At 32.6% G+C, this 15,999-nt stretch overlaps 2 long non-coding RNA genes across 2 annotated transcripts; both read right to left on the bottom strand.

Annotated features, from left to right (window-relative positions):
- Positions 1-221: 221 nt before the first annotated feature.
- Positions 222-4,546, bottom strand: LOC117688059 (uncharacterized). The gene is made up of 3 exons (XR_010713178.1): positions 4,155-4,546; positions 2,927-2,977; positions 222-1,232 (listed from the first exon to the last, which is right to left on the bottom strand). It is a non-coding gene; the product is annotated as an uncharacterized lncRNA (long non-coding RNA).
- A 1,113-nt stretch (positions 4,547-5,659) lies between these two features.
- LOC117688061 (uncharacterized) lies at positions 5,660-8,507 on the bottom strand. The gene is made up of 2 exons (XR_004600843.2): positions 7,941-8,507; positions 5,660-6,867 (listed from the first exon to the last, which is right to left on the bottom strand). It is a non-coding gene; the product is annotated as an uncharacterized lncRNA (long non-coding RNA).
- Between the last annotated feature and the right edge of the window lie 7,492 nt (positions 8,508-15,999).

Here is a 15,999-nt window from a genome sequence, read left to right on the forward strand (position 1 = left end):
TTTATTACATCCTATCGGAAATGATTTTTCTATAGGAATATTCTATTTTTTATGGGAAAAAATATTACCAGCTTTTTGAAATACCGGCAATACGAGTTGATGCAGAAGCGTGACAATTAATCATTGCACTTGTACAATGATATATAAGAACATTAAGACAAAGGAAATTCCGTTGCCTAAATATGAAATAATCATTTGGTAAGCTTGAGATACTAGTAAACATTATGCATTTGCCTATGATATAATTGTTATTCAATAGATTTAGTAAATTGTACAGCTCTCATAAAGTATTGACCGATTGTTAACGCTAACATTGAGTGCAATGACTTTAATGGCGTCTGAATCCCATTCTCCAACAAAAACTCTGTCGTTTTCGTCAATGCATACAGCACGGGGCATTTTTATTCCATCATAGATCACTTGATGCAGAAAATCACCGTCTTTGTCAATAACGTGTAATTTGTCGTTTTTCATATCAGCAACGATAATGTTTTACTTTGAGTCGCAGCATATGCCATATGGATCAAAGTTGCTTTCTCTGAAGTTCCCTTTGTAACGGAATCTCAACATCCCGCCGGCGTCCGTGACAACCACAGCTTTGACGTCAGAGACACATATGTCTCCATTGCCATTCTCTGCTATATAAGTTTGACAAATGTACAGAGGTTGATTTTTATCCATGGAAATCTGGAGTTTTCCATCTATCGAAATCACTTTTCCTAAACTCCGTTCTCCAAATTCATTGATCCATAAACAAAGCAAGATGCCCCCAGATTTAGTGGCTGTTATTCCGTGTGCTGTAAATCTAAATTTTGGTCCACATCCACGGTGTTAAAAAATCTTCATCTTCTCCCCACAGTGTTCGAGGACTGCTTAGTACCCATTGTTTTCTGTCTTCAGAAAATCCACTAGTTTTTGGCGAAGTTGAATTAATGTTGCGTTGTTAAAGTTGCAGATTGTCTTTAAATGGAATGATACGTTCCATATATGAAATTAAAATGATCATTGTTTTGTTCCTGCAGTGCTATGTAAGATCCAGAAGAAGATTTAAAAATAAAAGAATCTGAGTTATTTGGATTATTAAAAATATCAGAAGAATTGTTTGATGCAGAAATGCACAGGTTTCCATTTCTACCACAATCAATATCAAATACATATAATCGTTGACCGAGAGATATGGTCTTCTCTTTTCTATACACCAATGAGGATAGTGCTTGCGCTTGTATTATTGCCTGTAAAAGTATGCAAGACAACGTGTTAATCACATGTTACGTGTACCATTCAAAAATAATATTAATTTTTTTTTTTCGGATGTTATATGTCCAATTCATTCATTCATCATCATCATCATCATCATCATCATCATTATTAATGACATTATATGGGGATGGTGCATTGTTTTTATTCAATAACCTCATTGCAATTTTGCATTTTTGAATTTCATATATTTTAGAATTATCAAATATGTAAGAATGGATTTCGTTATTTTATGGAATAAAACAAAATGATTTATTGTTATAAAATTGTTATATCATTTGTACCAATTTGTAATTTTCAGGTGTGCAAATACTAGTTTATTTTTTTTTTCATGTCACAATGCCACGCCGCTATTCATGATTGTTGGTTCTGACTCAAACGCGGAGATTTTGACGATACCCAGTATATTATATCATCTGGATTTTTAAAAGAGTCCTGTCCAGCCTTTACTGTTTTGATATGAATAATTATTATAGTATAGGCTCGCACGATCCATTGTATTTATAAACCAAAAGCAAATATTTCTGACCGGCGTAAACCCCGCTATTCTTGGAGCTTATGGTGGTATTGGACACCACGAAGTTATAACGTACATTTATTTCCGATCGAAATAATCAATAAAGCCAAGAATAATTTTATAAACTATTTTTTTCCCCGAAATAGTTACCTAAAAGCGTAGCGCATTGACTTCGAATCCCGCTGGGGCTATAATAATTTTTACTTTTCCAAAAAAGTATTGATAATAATATAGGTGTGTCCACATTAATTTTGACAGGTTGCCCAAACCAGTTTGAGAACCAATGAATAATGAGTCAATTAACTACAAAAAATAAATTGTTAACAGTAATAATTTGTCAACGTTATTTAATTCGGTTTGATTTATAGATGTTTTAATCTTGTGCACCGTACAAAAAGACACCTGTGATTAGTTATATGCCACACAGTTTTTAATGTTCGTATAGATAACGTTTAGAAGTTTTAACATATAGAATTGAGTTGAGTTAAGAATTTGAGATCCCTTAGTATGTCTTCATCTTAAGTCAAAATGTGTACATCGAACTGTGCGTGTATGAAAAGTTTTATAAATACATTTAAATTTGAAATATAAAAAATAGCTTTCCCTCTCGTGATGCTACCTATACAACTCAGTCTATGATGAATAAGCATTCGGTGTATGTACTTTTCTACTTTTGTCTTATATATTCCATGATCCTAGTCTTAGATTTGGGTAAAATGACACTTCTTGTTTATAGCTTGCTAAATTAAGTTGGTTTACTGAGCATCGCTATTTTGAAATAAACATTGCAATTGGCCGGCCACACTATGGATTTGTAAAAAAAAAAATACCCCCTCCCCCCCCCCGCAAAAAAAAAACAACAACAACAAACAAACAAACAAACAAACAAAGAGTAACCCTAAATACCGCCGCATCAAATACACAATGTTCAGCATTTTCACGTTTCATCGAAGTAATGTCTATGGCGGAAATGTTTGGTAGTACCGTCCTTCTGTTATCATTTCAATTATGGTTAGATTACATAACAATTTTTACGGATAGTACTGCCAACAATAACTACCAAAATGTACATATAATGTGTAGTCATAATAATATTCACCCACTCTTTTGCAGAAATAAAACCAATATCACTCAAACACAATATGAACTAACCATGTCCTGAATGATCAGCTTGGATTGAATGATCACTCCACAATTCGTTTTCTGTAATTTAAATAACAAAATAAACATTGTTGTTGCTGATTGATTAAAGTGTAAAACAGTACATGTAGCATTCGGTTGATATTACATAAATAGTGCCTGTTTGGGAGGGTAACAGTTGAAATTGACACCCCGAGAAAACCATTGTCAACCGACGCGAAGCGGAGGTTGACAATGGTTTTCGAGGGGTGTCAATTTCAACTGTTATCCTTCCAAACAGGCACTATTTATTTTGTTATACTGAATGTCTTAATTTTTAAGAAAATTTCACTTCTTTTATATAGGAATAACGTGAATTCTACAGCGAACCGTACGCGCATAATTTTCGCGCATGTAACATTTCTTGATGTTACCCGTTGCTTAGTGCGTTGCTAACGCTGAGGGTAATAGAAAGGATTATGAACTGCGTCTTAACCAATCAGATTTCAGTATTTAACATGAAAGTATAACAATAGAATTTGTCAAAGTCTCTTGCTAGTTGTTTTGATTAGTCAATAACATGTAAGCATCTTACATGAGGTAATGCACGAAGACGTAGCTGATGCTCTCTTTCCCTGGGATTTGTAGTATTTAAAACGAAAGATTAGTTCAAAGTACACTCTTATTGATTTTTGATATTTTATATCATATGAAGTGTATGGCTAAAGGTTAACTGTCAATACAGAAACGGGTAAAATGATTAATGATTATGGTAGAGTATGAACGTTAAGTTGTTCAACAGAGAAGAAAATTTTTTAATATCTTAATGCATGTTTTTAAAACTTAAACGTTGGTTTTTATTATAGAGATAGTATATCAGTGAAAAAATTCAAAACATCAATGTTTTATTACTATTGCAGTCATATATACATTCATTACTAAAAAATAAAACAGTGTTGTGTTTTGTGATGAAAATTCATTACTAAATTGATAGTTGTAAATAAATCGAATACGTTATTGTTCTGCATTTATAAAAATACATGCTAATCAATATCAAACTAATTCTGTTATCATTTGCCTTGTTAGATCGAAATTTCAAACAAATATTCAAGTTGAAGTGACTTTCATTAGATAGATTATATATTTGTCTTTACTTGGTAAATTTTGCATTCTACCTGTGTTATAAGTTTACTTTTAAGTTGCAATATACTTGAAAGTTAAACATGTATATTATTTTGTGAGAGTTTTAAACAAAACTTACTAGATTTTGCATTAAAAGAAGTTTTTGAAATGCTTTTTGTGATCGGCTTCGGCACAATGTTGTGTCCATATGAGGCATCCGGCAAATGCTTCCACGTGCGCACACATTCCGCTTGCATATGTAGTTCTTATAAAAATTTAAAGCTTTGGTTTAGTATTTATATAACATTTTTATTTCAATTCATTTACCTTAAGAGATGCAAAATACATTAAATACAGTTAGACCTGTTAATTCGAGAATGCACATTTTGTCTCACGCGTAAGAATTTCGATCGAAAGATTCATTCAGTAATGCAGTTGACCTCGATGAACTGACCTCGAACATAAGAAGATGCTCCATGAACTCACCTCGATCTATTGCAGTGGCGTCGGAAGCAAATTGAAAGTGGGGGGGGGGGGGGGGGGGGCTAGACTAATCCTCATAAATATTGACAAAACCCAATTCCCACAACCAAAATCATGAATATCCTAATCCAGGGGGGGGGGGGGGTGGGGGAGGGTGTGGGAGGAGGATACCTATAGTTCCAAAATAAATTTCTTAACTAGCTACCAATTTTTTTCCCCAAATCATGACATTCCTAATCTGTGGGGGGGGGGGGGGGGGGGGGAGGGGGGGGGAGGGGGGGGTGGGGGGGGGAGTATACCTATAACTCCAACTTCTCAATATTTCTATATGTATTCAAGGTCAATTTCAGAATTTCAGATCAATTATGTTTACTTCGAGAAAAAGTGTGTGTGTGTGGGGGGGGGGGGGGGCTGAAGCCCCTATAATGCTATGTGCCTAATGGTTAGGTCAAACTTTCCAAAAAAAGGAGGGGGGCTCAGCCCTCCTTCCGCCACCGCCTATGTATTGAGGTTGCATAATAGGAAGACGGCTTGATTTATAAACAAGGTTCCGTTACAATGCGGCCTCAATAGCAAGTTATGATGGCATTCAATGTTTTTCAGTCGCATTAAATTATTTTAATACAACTCTTTCTTTGCATACGTGTTAATGGTCTTTGAAGAGCCCTATCTAGTATTCTGAAGAAGAAGAAGATATATTAACATTTTATAATTATACATTAAAAATATAAAACTAGACAAGGAGTTTACGGACGGCTTTCCCCAAATTTATTTCAAAAATAAATTTATTGACGGTTTATAATGACGAAATTATGTTGTACAGATTCAAAATATTCTATATTTTGTAAAAATACAGTACTTATTAAATTATTCTACTGATCATGTTGATTGCTTCTAGCTATCTATATATCATTATTGCCGATCATACCTTTAAAAAGAATACTTGTTTTAAATTGCATTTTTCGTAAATGCAACTAATATTGATATTAACTTTAAATCAACACACACTACACGCATGAAATGTAACATTGTATTTATACCTGTATATACTCTCGTCTTTAACATATTATCTATTTATAATGTTGATAACATAGTTTCAAACTTTTAGAGCAAGGTAACGACGTTAATATTAAATGCACAAAACATATGGGATTCTTGAAATTCATCAAAGAAAAATTTAATTGAATTCAGAAAACCAAAGGACATAGAACAATACAGAGAGTATCGACAAATGAACGAATTTCTTTCAAGTGGTGGCGACGTTGGCGATGTTTCACAAGCGGTATTCCGTTGATACGATAAATCTATGCGCATAATCAAGTGTGAAATAGTTTATAAAAAGTGCATAAAAATACATGATCACATTGCCAGTACGGTCAGTTGATTGAAAACAACCTGCTTCATTATAAGAATATAAGTCTGCTTTATTTTATGTCTAGACATTTATATTGTACATGTGTTGTGATTCTCATCAAATTTACACACTAAAATGTACACTTCAGCTTTCAAAGAAATTTAATTGTCTGACATATTCACCGTGCAATGACTTTGATGGTATCTGTATGCCATTCCCCCACGTACAGATTGTCGTTTTCGTCAATACATATAGCACGGGGCATTTTAATTCCATCATAGATCACGTGATGCAAAAAATCACCGTCTTTGTCAATCACTTGAATTTTGTCGTTTTTCATATCAGCAACGATAATGTTGCATGATGAATCGCAACATATACCATATGGATCAAAGTCACGTGAATTTCCTTGGTAACGGAATCTCAGCATACCGCCGGCGTCCGTGACAATCACGGCTCTGACGTCAGACACGCAAATGTCTCCATTGCCGTTCTCTGCTATGTACGTGGGGCAAATGTACACAGGTTGGTTTTTGTCTGACTCAATTTCCATAACTATATCATTTATGGTATGACCAATGCAACGTAAAATAACAATTTTCCCAGCGCTCTGCTCTTTGAACTTACGGTTCCACTGACAGACGAGGATAAAGCCTGATTTGCAAATCGCAATGCCATGATTTTGAAACTTTTCATTGGCTTTATTTTGAAGTATCATTGAATTGAATAATTTAACATAATTGTTAGAATCGGGACAGAATTTTAAAATATCATCTTCTAAATAATAAAATTTCTTTTGCCAATAATGTATATAAGATCCAGTCGGTAAAATAATTTTAAAATCGGCCCCTCCCGTGATTGCGTTGATGAGGAACTCCTGTTTGAGAACAGACAAACAAACTGTGCCCTTATCGCTGTATGCAATATCAATTATGTAGAAGTGCTGATTCAAGGAAATCGTTCTCAGGATCCTATAATCCACCGATGACAAGGCTTGAGCTTGATTCATCGCCTGCTAAAACAAATACTTATCATTATTTTTATATAACCTACCACATTGACCGTTGACACCAGGTTTTTATTTGCAACCAGAAAAATAATTATTTGCCGCATATTTACTACATTATTTTACTTTGTTTTGATTTATCAGTGGCGATTTTGTATTTTCAACCAAATACTGATAACTTTGGATATTAAGTGCAAAAAAAAAAATAAATATAAAAAAATAACAAAGACTTGCTCCTGGAATTATCAGCGATGAGAGGGGCTTTTATCATACTGTGAAGTCATCTATCTATCTATCTATCTATCTATCTATCTATCTATCTATCTATCTATCTATCTATCTATCTATCTATCTATAAAATTGTGTTTTTATTCTATATTTACATTTTTATATCGATCACATGCATTATACGCTTAACATTTAAATTTACAAATTTAAAAGGTTCGGTGTCGGATTTACCTGAAATTCTTAAATATAATAATTTTGGCTATTAAGGTTCTCCGATCCTCAGCCTTAAGGGATTTTTCATCATAAAAAATGTTAATCATCTTTCAACCTTTGTAAATGAATAGAAATTGAAAAAATATATTATGGTATCCATGCATTTTACGAAGTTATTGCAATTTCGCCCATGATAGATATAATGGAATAGATACATGTATACAAGTTCAGATCAAATTATTTAAAAAATTGGTTGTACCAGTGCATCGGCGGGTTGAACCCCTTTCACAGTGTGTAGAAGTTCTACGTGAAGCCACTCAGCTACTGAGCTAAGCAATTTGTTGACTCCTTGCATGTAAAATTAGCACTACACAACTTATAAAACTTGTTTTTATAAAAGTAAAGAGCTGCAAATTTTCAAAATTTTGAAGATTGGGATCGCCTATAAGTTTTTTTTTCTCTATCAGCTTAGCTTACAAACACTGTAAATGAACAAACCTAATTAGACCTTGTTACAACAATTTGTATGCACGATATTTTAAGCATTCCTTCAACTATCCTTTAGAATGTCTTTTATCAATGGGATCAACACAGGTTCATGAAATACATGTTAACAAAATAATTTTCAAATAGCATCTTACCTGTTAAACTACTTCAATGTTGTCCCTTGTTTTTATTTTCAGAAACTGTGATGGTTTTTCCTTTTTCAATTTCTGAGAACAACAAAACGAAAGTACGCATTATCAGTGTGGCCTCGTCTTTGTGCACTTCAAATGCTCAGGCTCGGATTTCACAAAAAAACTTAAATTTTTACATAAGTTTAATCTCAAATCCTGAGAATTTACTCAGCTGAGATTTTTTCTCAAATTGCGTTTCACAAAACAAACTTAGTCAATTTTCAGCTGAGTTGAATTTTTTACATAGCTGAGTTTTCTCCTCATTGCTATAAGCGGCCCGAAATAAAAAACAATACTTCCGGTGACAGCTCTAAATCTGTAAACAAAGGCCAGAGTTTAAGCAAGAAAATCTCCTTTTCAATATCCCGAAGGTCTGTTCGATGGTTACTCTGGTTTTTGCATGGGCGTTGTTAAATTTTACTTCAGCAGGGGTTGATGGCACAGGAAAAGGGGTCATTATCTTGTTATTACTGAACTTGTTCACTCAACATTATGTAATTAGTTAAAAATTGATACGTGCAATTCTTAAATGAATACCATTTTCAAAAGCGACATATATGTGGCTGTCACGAAATATCCTGCTGTCATGAACACTTCCTGGCCATTTTGCCAAACAGTTAATGATCTTATACCGTGCATTACATATCATCTAAAATTTAAGGGGGACATCTTTTACACATGATATTTCATATACATTTTTCAGTATAAGAAAATTTGTGCTTTGCTGCAGTTAGTGTTCAAGTTGTGACTTTGAATTGTGTAAATTATTTGTTGCATTGCATGTGTATACATCAATTACGTTTGTGTTACATGTACAAGGTTGTGAACACATATTTTCTGATATCATTTAATGATAATTACTCTATCTATAATCTATCAAAATTTTATATGTGATGGTACAGAGGGAGAATGAACCTTAAGATATATTTGTGATTTGTCTTAATTAATTATCTATGTATATATTTATATGCAATAAAAATGCATCAGAAATGTAATATTTAATACATGCGATTCATAATAATGTGTACATCAAATATACACTTTAGACAATTATTTTGACTATATAAGAAAAACTTTAATTATATATCCTTTTGCTTGAATTGAGTAAATATTTATTACGTACGGTACTTGTTTGATGTGAAAAGTTTTCAAACTTTCAGCTGTTCATTTTACCATGACGGAAATTTTAAATTACAATATTTATCCTTTAATCTGTGTTGTTGATAAATATTTTTCTTCAACAAAAGGGCCGATAAAATACCTGCACATTCAAGGAATGATACCCCTTTCTGTTCAGGTAATCCGGCTCATTATGTGATGGCGCTTGGATCTTTATAAAAGTCCCATCAACACAGCCAAGTATATTTTGGAAAACCTAACAATAAGGACATGTAATATATTAAAATTAAACCTCTCTTTAATTTTATCTTTATTTTATTAAGTTTGGTATGTTGTATGTAATATTTATAGAAAACGTTTTATTAATTGGGAAAAGGTGGTGGCATTGAATACATTTATAATAATATGATGTTTACAAAAAAATTTATTAATTTGTAAAGTCAGGTGAATTAATCTATCCAAATATGAATAATATAATTACTAGAAAAATCAGCATGATGTTAATCTAAAAAAATAAACTAGTTGCTAAAAAGCAATTTACTCTGGATACATTTTCTATCTGTATTGAGAAAGGAGATGAATTTCATTATTTATTTCATTGTACAGAACTACAGATGTAACAATTAAAGATAAGAGAGTTTTATACATACCTTCATACTTCTACACACAACCAAATGTTTACAAATTTCAACAACTCTTTAATACTAGTAATAAAAAAATTGTTGATTAATCTGTGTAAATTCATTAAAGTTATAATTGAGAGAGTTAGCTCTCTAGGTTAATTGTTTATCATACTTTTTTCCCTTTTTCCTTTTTTTCAATTTTGTATTGTCACTCCAATGCATGCAATGTATGTATTATATGTATTATTGTTCAAATTTTTTGTGACTTTTCTCAACACTGTAATTTATGCAGTTCAGAGAATAAAGAAATTGTTATTGTCATTATATTTCAGGTGTAGGATTGGAATTGGTGGTGGTATTACTTTTACATGTACATTTATAAATTTGTGCCAAAAATATTTGCATTTTGACCTCCTGGCAATCTTATTAAAATTAGATCTTTGAGCCGCTTCTTATAGATCCTTTCACATGTAAAATTCAGTGACCTTTTCAATCAACCAATCAGCATGCAATTTGTGTATACGTAGCGATCTATTAGGAGCGGATCAAAGATCTAATTTTAATTAGATTGACTTACTGGCACAATTGCTTTGAATATTAACTTAGTATATAATTATAAGGATATGGTTAATTAAAAGAAAAAAATAAAATTTGTGGGCCATTTATATTTTCCTCTGATACATGTTATGTAAATTGTGAATGCGTGTAAATTTGGTGTGTAATGTGATTAAATGAACGAAATAGTTTCTGTATGTATGAGTTATTTAAAGTGACATTTGTTCTTCCGATTATTCCCCTTTGATTTAACAATACCTGCAACATTGTAAAACTGGGATATCACTTCGTCTGATTCTACCCCAGATGGCATCTTGATAAACTGCCGAGACAGTTGGCACAGTGCGGAACACACATCACGAACAACTCTCCAAACGGAGGGGGGAGATGCCGAAGAGAAAGTGTCCGTAATCAAAGAATAAAAACTGCCACTCGCCAAATACCGAAGGGTTATCAAGAATTGGAAAATAGGATTCAGTGGAGAATTTCTTACAGTGTCTCTCTGAATAATGGGATTTAATGAAGCGACAATGTACAAAATTGTTTGGGGCGAAATCTGAAACGTTGGAATACTTCACACTCGGGCAAATTTTCCAGTGGATTTTGTCTGTCAGCAAGACGAAAATGGCAAATTCGTTGCCGATGTCTACGATTAGAATTTATTTTGACTTCTAGTCTGCTATGAAGGTAACTTAAGTTTTTTCTCATATTGAGTAAAAAAAAAACGACTAAGATTTTTTTGTGAAACGCAGATAATTGAGTTTTCTCAAATTTGAGAAAAAATCAAATATTTGAGAAAAAACTCAGGTTTTTTGTGAAATTGGAGCCAGGTAACTGTCGAGCAACTAATATCTAATGTTGAGTCAGTTGATACGTAATGGTTACTTTGAATGTAATCAAATCCTTTAGGCATCGTAATTTACAAGGAAAAGACGGCGTTCTTTAATTGTATGTATTCCATACACATATTTAACATATGGTATTTTATATTTAAAAGTAGTGTCACGTCCTTCTTTTTGTCCTTAATAACGTGATCTGAATTCACTATAAATTTGGGGAAATTTAACTTTAATTTGAACACTCGCTTGCTGTGATGAACTAAATTTAACTCGCTGATGTAATTTCTTATTGGTGTCAGCTCTACTGACGTTGTTATATGTTGAACACAATCTGTCGTGGCTGCAATCCAAATAAGAAAAATGATGATAAAATATCAATACAAGTTTATTGAATGGAGCGTCGCATGGAAGTGCTATAAACAACAGTCACCAGTTACAAAAGTTTAAGTTCATTTACGTATAATATTTTAAAACTCTGGTGACCGTAACAGAGGTATAAACAAGATGTAATAAAAATATAACCTCTGTATTATTAATTAACAATATGAAAAATAATAAAATCCAATGTAAACAATGTAAAGAATATAAACAAAGACTTAACGTCGAGGAAATTCGAACTAAAACTTGACAACGCGTATGTGAATTAGAACCAAAAGCGATTACAAAGATCTTAAACGATGAATGATTTGAAAGCCTTTATGGTATAATTTTATCTAATTTAACTGTCAATATTTACTGAGAACTTACAATTTGATCTAAACATGATTCCCGTATTTTGTTTCCCGAACTAACTTTAAATTACCTCCTTTTACTAAAGAGTCTCTTTAACTTAGAAATGGCGCTAAATTCAAATTCTAATTTACCACGCATCAATGCAACAAACAAAAGTATTTCATTTACTTGTCTATTCTACGACTATCAAAAATAAAACTATTTACTAAAAAAAATACATGTGTTACCGGCAAAACTTAGACGGATGAAAAAGCAATTATTCTGTCTCCTAGCCGATAGGTTAATAATGAATTATTTCATAAACGACAAAGCTCAAATTTAGAAACTTATTCCTTTAAAATCATAACTTATTTTAATACCAAAATTAAAAAATAAACGTTTAAGCAAATTATTAATTTCTTAAAATCAAACTTTTATGAACTTTGAAACAATAGAAAATAAAATAGAGAGCAACATACCTGCAATCCAAATAAGAAAAATGATGATAAAATATGAATACAAGTTTATTGAATGGAGCGTCGCATGGAAGTGACCGAGTTAGGCCAAATTTCCAGCGACGTCCCCACGCACTTGGATTGCAGGTCATTGACCAATCAAAATTCAGTATTAGATGATCGGAAATATTAAAAGTGTGAAAATTTACCATTTTAAGAAAAAACCTATTAGTGATAAATCACGTGACCCGTACAGTTTATCCGTTTAATTGACATAACTCAGCGCAGCTGTACATAGCCGTGGGTCATTTGCAAAAAGAAAAAAAATACAATAAAAATGAAACTTGATTACGTAATTGATTAAGCCTATTTCGGACTACGCCAGATATCAAAGACTGATAAGTAAACTATTTACACACAATACAATGGATGGTCCATTAAGTGGACATGCTAGGGATTACTCAATTTACACCTTCTTACATTTTGTAAAAAAAAAACTATTTACCAAATAAACAACACAATGTCCAGAGGAATTGCTGTCATGTGTTTGAACATTTGACATTTGAATGAATAAAAGAGAAATTGACAATGAACTGTTAAAATTCAGTAAACAAGTTAACTAATTCTTTAAATATTGCATATTCGTTCATGTAGTGAAAAGTTAAAAATATAAAGATAATGATACAATTTCTAATGAATCATTTCCGTTAAATCTATCTGTCCTTCCACAAATTCATTTAAAAATTAAATTTGTTGTTATGACTATTTTCCTCCCTACTTCAATTACTTTCGACCTCGAAAGCTCAAATTTAGAAAAAAAAATTGAGGGTGTAACCTTTGAGGACAAAAATCATGAAATAAAATATATACAGATTCTACAAAAGGAGACCAACAACAAAATATCAAAATTGAACATGAAAGGTATGAACATATCATTGATGAATATCCACTATAATAGAGGATATATCTTTTGAAACAATAAATCAATTATGTAGGTGGAGAAATTTGTCCACAAAAGATAAAAAATTGATTATACAAAAAAAACTTATATATATATACATAAAAATACAACAATGGATGTCTTGTGATTCCAATGAAATAAAAAAAATGAACCTGATCAATTGTAGAGACAGCTGATTCCGAATATCAAAAATTCATTTCATAAAATATACAGATTGTTTGAAAAATTTTGTTGATAAATACTCTTAGGATGTGTGCTGTCATAAGTGAAATTGAAAAATTCTTAACTCAGAGATGGAAAACATAATTTTGATGGACCAAGACAACATATGCACTGAAAGGTTGTTTCAAAATGTTTTTAAGTTTATGACCAATGTAACAGCTGATCTGAATAGACTTGGGAACAGAGATTGTTTTGTCAGTGCGCTTGTCTGTTACAATAAAGTTTGACCAATTTGCATATAATTTGGTATAGGGGAAATCCGAAATTGAAATAGTGCCAATATTTGGTTTTTGAATGTCATAATAAGAAGGACACAATGACAACTGCATGATTGGGACCAATACACATTGACCACCGGTTGTTAACTCTAGTGCCAAAAAAGTGTGTTTTCTAGATTTTCTGTGATAAAGCCAAGCAAATAGAATGACGACTAGAATAAATGATAAAGTTCCAATGATGATGTAAGCATGTAACAATGAAAATTCCTCAATTAACCAAGTTTGGGAATCTGAGGGTGCTGCAGTGGTTAAAGCTTTATAGATGAATGAAGGGACTTCCTGAGATTTGGCCATGTGAATATTTTGCATTAACATAAGTGCAATGTGCATTTTTCTAACCTTGAAGAACAACAAAATACAACATGCAAGTGCAATGGCAGCAATACTAATTGAAACAATTGTTAATATATCATTAGTACTAGGCCAAGGTGGGGTTAATTCAATCTGTCCATCTATCAGAGGTTCTGCTAGATGTTGAAAAATTTTCTTTTCCTTTTTAGTTGCTTCTACCATTTTCTTTAAATTAAGATGACTTTTCAGATCGTTAGCCAAAAATTGATTGAAAGTATGATTGTACATCTGAAACTGAGGGATGGAAAAGGAAACTGGTTTTGAAAAAGTTGAATTTGCAGAGATATGAGATACTTGAGTGTCATCAAAGAATTCCTGCAATAAAGCCAAATTTACAGGATGAACTGTTGAATATTGCTTTGATTGATTGTAACAATTGACTAATCTTGGGGCAAAATAAAGATTGCTTGTTGATAATGAGCACCTACAAGGAATATCTATAATGCAAAAATGACAACCTGGTAGAATTTTCTGTTCGGCTGGACAGTTTAGGGAAAGTTGAAAACTATGGTAAACTAAAACTGAAGTGGAGGTTATTTCAAGAATGTTAGTTTGGGGTTTGTAGTTTTGAAGATAACGAAAATTGCATAATTTGTGAACTACTTTAACATTGTTAGTGTACAGAGACAATACACAAGAGTTAGTAGTGAAGGGAGTTAATGCATAGTTAGTGTCGCAAACAACTGTGTCACCATGATTGCAGTTAATCAAATCTTTTGCTTTCAGTTGTACATAGTTATCATGATGTTGGGAGACTGCTAAATATTCCGGGATAGACAAAAGTTGGGTTGCTTGGCCTGAAGTGTTCGAAATAGGGACTGGCATAGAAATGACTTTAAACAATTTCATACTGGAAGGTTGAGATGAGATGGGGAATTTTAAAGTAATGTACAAATCTGATCGATGTCTGGCATACAAAAATTTGCCTTGTGCATAGAACAATGAGGGATCAGTGTGGACTAAATGAAACCCATGATATGATTTTCTTAACAAGCCAGTAATTTGATGAAGAGTATGACCAATGGTAGATTTTGAAATCAAAAAGGGGGACAACTTGCCTTCAATAAGAGTTTGGACAGCTGAAACTAACCTATTCATTTTGTTTTTGTACACAGTTACCTTGTTGACTTGATTTAACAAAACTTCAGAAATATTTACAAAAGATGATTCTAACTCACTAACATTAGCCAACTTTGTTGCTAAAAGTGAAATTGCAAAAGCATTGTTTTTGATACCATTCTTCAAATTGTTCATACGAGAATCAGTCAATTTCATGAAAGAAGATAAATGATCGCTGTGTTGTACCAATAAGTTTGCCATTTGATTAGTGTGCCTTGTCAACATATTAATGTGAGACGCAAGTGTGTTTACGTCGTCCATTGTGGCAGTTCCAAAAAAACTTTTTGACAACGAACCCACAAATGGTAACAGTGCCCTTGTCTGTCTCCTACGTGGAACTCTATTGAGGTCTACACTTGGAAGTAATACTTGAATACATTTCATGGTTTCATTGAAATGGGTTGCTGCTTGCATATGTAGATTATGAACAAAATGACTCAAACTGTTCAAAGTAGAGCATCTTTGTTTATCTCCTGTACACTTTTCAACTTTTGGTATGGCAAACCTTTTTGGAAGGGGAATTCTGAATGTATGCATCCAATATTCTTGGGCTAGGATGATATTAGGTTCCTCCTTAAAGACAACACCGTAATTTATGCGTTGAATTAAACCGTTGCTTGTTTCAATTGGACTTGGGGATGCGGGGTGCAGGACTAGTATGGCCACTAATAGGAACATAAAGTTATGCAGGGTCCTCAATAATGGTCCTACAAAACACCAAATTAAAAAAATAAGGTTGATGTTGGAAAAGAGAATTCGTCAACATTAGTTTGAGTCGTCACTCATACTA

This window comes from Magallana gigas, chromosome 1 (genome assembly GCF_963853765.1).
Source record: "Magallana gigas chromosome 1, xbMagGiga1.1, whole genome shotgun sequence".
Classification (NCBI taxonomy): domain Eukaryota; kingdom Metazoa; phylum Mollusca; class Bivalvia; order Ostreida; family Ostreidae; genus Magallana; species Magallana gigas.